General features: G+C 28.1%; 1 protein-coding gene across 3 annotated transcripts in view; it reads right to left on the bottom strand.

Annotated features, from left to right (window-relative positions):
* Positions 1-7,179, bottom strand: part of LOC106687992 (uncharacterized) — a 278,550-nt gene that overhangs the window by 81,830 nt on the left and 189,541 nt on the right. The gene's annotated exons all lie outside the window — the stretch shown is intronic.

Below are 7,179 nucleotides of genomic sequence, written 5' to 3'. Positions count from 1 at the left end.
TATATATCAATTTTTACGGTCAACTATATATACATATATTTTAAAAGAATAATTTAAAAATCATTAAAACTCAAGAGAGTACAGCTGGTAAGGACATAAATTAATTTTCTCAAAAAACCTAAGGGTAAAATAAAGATTGGAGAATAGTTATTTTTGACCAATTGGTATCACAAGAGATGAATTGATCGATATCAGAGCTACAGAAAGATAAACTAAACATACTGGGGCATTACCAGTGATAATCAGGTTCTATTTTAGTAGAGGCTAGGTGAGCCACAAGGGCATCGCCCAGTTTTGTAGATTTTTGATAAAGCAAATTTTGAAGTGAAATAAGAAAATTCCGAAAAAAGCACAAACGAGCTTTCTATTAAAGAATATCTTCTTCAAATCGGGAAAACAAAAACAATTCAAGAACTACAAAATATTATGACCGTGAGCATTTATTTTTTTTCTTAACTTGAAACATTCATATTACGTCACGGAGAAGAAAAGGAAGAAATGATTCACCAGAAACGTCAGAGAAATGAAGATGAGATAACCAGGAAAAATGAACACAAATTAAGATAATAGAGGGTTACCACGGAAGCCTTAAAAGAAAAATATAAAAAAAATATGTCATTGTTTAAGATATTTTATCAACTAAAAAATAAAAAAAGGAATATGTTTATATTCCAATGTATGTATTTTTTTCTAGGTAGCAATTTAGTAAATACTAGTAGTATTTGTAAATAATATATGTTGTGAGGATGAGTGCTTCTCATAACAATTTACAGAAAAAAAAGTAGGAAAGAAGAAGGAAAATAGGGATGAAAAAGTAATGGAATGGTATGTACCTCAGCCAAATTGAAGTTTCACAATATTGAATACACTTAAGAAGATCAAAATTTCTATTTCCATTACGACTACAAAATATAATAATACATAAAATGATATAAATTTTACTTTATCAGACCTTATAAATCTGTATTATTTTATTTGTTTACAAAATTAATTATTTAAAAAAAAATCACTATTATTTGGATCGCGCTTCAATTATAAAAGATTTTTTGGAAATTCTATTTTTTTTTAATTATTGCGTATTTGTGTTTTTGGAACTAATAGTCAAATTTTCTGATTAAATCTATTGGACAGAATGTGATTAAATAGGTGTAAGCATTTTATAAAAAAATTATATCAGTTATTTTTCTAGTTTATAAAAGGTAGGAATTGTTGTAAAAGGTTTTCACAGATAGTTGCAAAACATTCGCTGGTTGTTGTTAGCTGCTGTATTTTTATTTTATTGTATTCTACTTCAAACGTTCTCATTTATCGCAATAACTCATGCAAGGAAAAACCTGCTACAGCTATTTGAGTCCACAATGGGCTTATTTTATTTTTTAAATTAACTTAGTAATATTAATTGAAAAGAAAATGTAATTATACATTCTCATTAAAAAAATAATGTAAGATACTTCAATACTATAAATGTATGCATTGATTGAAACATTAGATCCATATTTAGATAAAAAGACAAATGGTGAATAATAAAAAAATCAAACCCTACAGTCAATGAGAGGGTATAAAATATTTTAGATTAAATTTTATATTAAATGGAAGATGAAAAGAGGAATAATATATAAGAATGGATTGCGAGAAATATCTATACTGTGATCTATATTTTACTAGAACTATTGAAAAATAGATAATAAACCTATTAACAGATTTATATTTAATAAAATCCGTCTGCGTGCCTCTGTCCTGGCACTAGCACTATAGGTGGTGTATAGCATCTGCCCCGCGCCACTTCTAGGTTATATCAATAGAAAACTTATAATGACAGCATTAACTTAAGAAATTGTACTAACTCTTTATAGAAGCTATCTAGCAAGCTATAACTATAAATGAGCCTTGTAGAACAATTCTACTATAGTCTATATTTGTTATTTGTTATTCATAGGGTGAAAAAAACAAACGATTTTTAACTAATAGAGACCGGTTTTATGTGCAGCAAAATACACAGATTGTGCAATAAAAACCCAAAATGTGCATATAACATCCAGAACCAGCAATAATAAACTTTGTAATTTAATTTATAATGTTAATGCATGGAAAGCTTACATAACCTTGTTTGATTTAAATTAAACTTGGTAAATATTCTCTAAATTTATTCAAACACACACAAAAACTCACTGATTAATCCTAAAATTTTATCAATAATTGAAGAGCTATGAGGAAACTAATTTTGTATTAAATAATTTTATATTCCCTATCATGAAGGCTAATATTAAATTTAATTATTTGATTTTAACTTCATAAAACTACCTCAATTTTAAATTTTTGAATACAAGGACTATGTAGAAAGGAGTGTTTAACAATATTCTTCCAAGAAAATTTGTCCTCAAGTTCCACACAAGAAATGAGTCAATGAAGAAAAACTTTAACGAGTTCAATTAAAAATGAGTTGATTTTTTAAAATTATATATTATAAAAATATTTTTCACTAATTACAAAAAAAGGCTGGAAGCGGACTGGGAATCCAAGCTAAAAACAATTACACTGACCGTTCTCTATAACAAGCTTATTCTAGAGAGGTTTTTTCATAGTGACACGAAACCACTGATTGATACAATTCCAAGACAATTCGTCACTTGTGTTTCATCTTGTGGTTTTTTTGGTTTTTTTTTTAGATTGGATTCGGCTGTTTATTAATGTTAATTAAAGCATTGCTTTACTTAAAATTTATTAATTTATATATAATTAAATAAGAATAAATATAACAAAATGAAATTAATATGAATAAAAATTGGCATATATACAACTATTAGTGTATAATATGATAAATTTAGTTCAAGAATGAAATTTTATGCAACCAAAAAATAAAAATTTAGCCCAAGAAGAGAAAAACGTGCAATTTTGTTCGAAAAAACCTCGAAAAATAAGATTATATTTGTACTGACAATTACTGTTATTTAAATGCCTTTTCCATGATTCGAATTTTTGTAGAGGTTTGGGGGAATTCGGAGATAAGAAACAGAAGTGCAATCGCACAAAAATGATTTCGTGTAATCTAAAAAAATGATGATATTCGTGTAATCAACTTATAACCAATTAATTTAAATTTACCACTAATAACCTTCTCTTGTAACACCTACCGAGTTTAATTTCGAAATTCGTAATCGATCAAGCTCTTAGCCAATCGAGTTTTGATATTTAGAATATTTATTAGAGATGATATTTAGAATATTTATAAATAAAACACTCTAAAATGCGTATTCTATCATACAGTCACTCAATTCAAACTAGCACTCTGAACACGAGACTATCAACTTCCGTAGTTCTGAAGAGATGTGAACGCGGAAATTTTTATGAGAACAACAACGTCAAAAGCCTTTTAGGAAGAAGATGTTGCGTATATTATTCAACAAGATGAAATATAAATCCGTAGCAGAACTGACATCAGTGCGAAAATTGCTACCGAAATGGCGACGAAAAACGCACAGAATAATAACGGTATATACATTTTTATGTTTACAGGCACTTTTTGCTTAGATCAAGGTAAAATCCTTTGAATAAAATATACAGTTAACAATATTAGATTATTAACAGCTCTCTAAGTTTCATCATTTTTTTTTCCTGCGTTGATTTTTCTCTACGCATCATTGTCCACTTTTTATTAAAACGATTATTAAACGATCATCATAGATGCCTCCAATTTTGATGATCGAAAATCGATCGTAGTTTTTCTAAATTATTAAAGCTAGAGCGATGTAATTAATTATCATTAAAATTTTTTTAAAAAGATTTATTAAACAAAAACTAGATATAGAAAAGTAACAGATAGTGAATTTTATTTTAATCGTTGAATTCTCACCCCTTCTTGCAAAACAACGTTCATAAATTAAGTATAGTGCGCCAATATAAGTTTATATTTAAATTGAGCAAGTTGATATATGCTTCTTTAATTTAATCATAATTAACTTAAAATAAATTAGTAACGATTCTTTTCAATAATTATATAATGTTGTTAATAAATATTTATACTAGAGTGGAATGTTTATAAATGAACGCCTTATTCGTACTTAATTAAATCTTCATTGCTTACCGATGTCAGATAGAAACTCGGACAGACTGGTGAAAGATCAAAAAAGTTAGGAAGCTTAGAGCGAACCTACCAAAACGCTCAACATAAAAATTATACAGATTATACATTACGTATAAGTTTTTATATTAGATATATGCCTTCAATAAGAAGTTAGTATTCCTAAATCATATAGCCCTTTTCTCAGTAATACGGTTTTCAACTAATCACTAAACTGAGTCGGTATATTTGCAAAAACAGATTTTTCGAGGCCTTTTAAACATGATAATTATTTATAATTATAAATACAAGAAATTGAAAAATGTATTTAAAATGATAATTATTTCCAATAACATATACATCTTATAGATCTAAAATTGCTTATCATGTCGAGCCCAGAAACTTAAAAATGATTTGAGAAAAAAAATTCTTTCTTAATTATTTTGTCAGCCTGCACCAAGAAAGACTTCTTTTAACGAAACGTTTCCCATTACATGATTATTTTAACTATACACTCCAAGAATTTAATGGAAAACAGTTGAGTAAACTTAGAACAAGAGAGCTTAGGATTTTAGGGGACCAAGGAGGCCTTAAAATTAAAAGAGGAAAATTAAATGAAATCGGAAAAGTTATTTTTTTTTTTCATTTTTCCAGCTTATCTCATTGAATAAGTAACAATAATAATAATGATATATTTGTATGGCTTAGGGGGTGACGCCCGTAGAAATAGAGTACAATAAATAGCTTAGATATAAAAACATCGATACACAATAAAGATAATAATTAAAAAGCATTTATATAAATTAATAATACAGAACATAACTACGCAGAGTATGTTTTTTGCATTTAACATTATCAAACAGGCCAAAGTTACACAAGTTTAGAAGGAGTTTGTATGTGACTTTTAGGTTTTGGTTTACATAAACGAAGAATAATTTAGTATCTAGTTCTTTAGGTAAGATGCTACTCTGTGGGAGTTTTATGTTCTCCTAGTACGATGGACAAATCGAAAAAAAATGATATTAACCCTCCATTCCATCACAGGATGGAGTTTATATACTAACGCAATAATTAAAATTTAAAAACGCTGCAACAATGGTTTATTATTTAAAGTAATTATTTATTATATCCACTGATGATAAACAATAAAATAGTTTTACGAAATCGTTATGCTAAGACAAGAAAAGAACATCGAAAAATTAGCGGGTGTTAATGACCAATTCCGAAGATCATCGTGGAGTTATTTTTGACTATGGTCCAAAAAATAAAAAAAAATTGGCACAGTAGTCTCGGAGGATAATTTGTAACAATAGACGAACAAATATTTTTTTTGCTTATTATCTTGCTTGAAACGTAAAACCTCAAATTCTTTAACTTGATAATAATATTTATCATTAAAATTAATAATAATAAAAAAAAAAAAAATTGAGGTTTAAAAGAGTGTGAAAAACAGCATCAACTTACGTTTTGGAAAAATATGTGATATTTTAGCATTCGCGTGTCACCTAATAACCAGGATCATTCATTTTAACTTGGACTGTCATCTGTTCAGAATCAAGCCCGTGAAGCAGAACTCATAACACATGCGCCAGTGGTCCCTAAGTGGATTTATATTATGTATATTATTATATATAATTATAATTATTAATTAAAATATGTAGCACATTTCAGCATTTTCTTTTTCTGCTTAATTTTAAATTAAGTTTTAATTTCTAAATAATTTTATTCTGGGACAAATGTCCTAAATATTCAATCATTCTAAGGATAAATGTTTTTAACCCAGAAGGATGCCCCAGTGAAAAAAGTTTGGGAACCACTGACATGGATAGTATAATCGAACTATCATCATTAAGTATATCACACTTGGCTATTGTTTGGTTTTAGAATATATTTCGAGAAAATAACTTAAATACTTAATTTGATTGCTTTAAGTAAAATTGATACTTAATAAGTTGAGAACTTTCAATGTGGAAACCTCGGAAGCCTTCTTACACTTTGAGGGAGCGGGAAGACAAAAATATTTATCCCTCCGTGTACTGTGGTAAAATTAACTACTCCCTGCCATTAACTTTCCCCACAGCTAAACGGTTCTAAGATTTTTCTCAATTCCTCCTGAGCAGTTAGTAGTAAGCGTAAGTGTAGCGACTCCAACTTTCTTTCTACATACTTTCACTCTAATTTTTCCAAAAATGTTGGAAGTCGAAACTAATAATTAGCCTATTGTTATATGATTTCCATTTCATATTACATAAAAAAAAAAAAAAGACTTAAATTATAAAACTGCAATAAATAGCTAAAATAAGGCATATAAACACATATTTTTTCATTATAAACTTCATACCCAACACTAGTTTCTAGCTCTTGAACCTAATTAATAAACCATAATCATCTGAGGCATCTGAAAAAGAAATGGCTACAGGACCTTATGGAGTGTTATGTTAAAGTATGGTTTCTTTACAAATCATTATCACGCCAAATTATTTATAAATAATAATTATATATATATATATATATATATATATGATCACAAAGGGGAACTAGAAGACGATGGGGGTTGCACAGTCAGGAAATACAATTAAGATACAGTGTCAACCTGGCCCATCTTTTGACCCACACTGAATGTCTTCATTAGTGCTAAAATAAAGAAAAGTCAGAGAAGGTAAAGCAAATGCAAGAGTATAAAAATGACTGGTAAATGAAACAGATTCAAAGATGGAGGTATAAAATGACATCCATATAAACAAACTAACATAAAAAAAAAATTAAAACGTAAAGATGAATAACATAAAGATATATTATTATGTGTTTATATTTATTTATAATTTTTTTGTTTCACTGTAGCCGTGAGCCCAGCCTTGTGGGTTCGGGAGCCCTTCGGAGTTCACACAGCCCCATGAGGTGAGTACGCTTAATTGGATAAAAATCTGGCGGTCAAAGTTCATTCTGACCAAATTACCTCTTTGCACAACCGTTTGTCTCGTAACAATGAATGAATTTTAAATATAAAAAATATTATATATAAATAAATAAATAGTTGTAAACTATTTTTGTTTCACTTTTGACCTCAACCCTGACCATCTTCTTATATATCAATTTTTACGGTCAACTATATATACATATAT

The sequence above is a fragment of the Halyomorpha halys genome, unplaced genomic scaffold (genome assembly GCF_000696795.3).
Source record: "Halyomorpha halys isolate HHAL.00 unplaced genomic scaffold, Hhal_1.1 Scaffold1035.1, whole genome shotgun sequence".
Classification (NCBI taxonomy): Eukaryota; Metazoa; Arthropoda; class Insecta; order Hemiptera; family Pentatomidae; genus Halyomorpha; species Halyomorpha halys.
The sequence above is the reverse complement of the archived record's forward strand: the minus strand, read 5'-3'. Positions and strand labels throughout refer to the sequence as shown.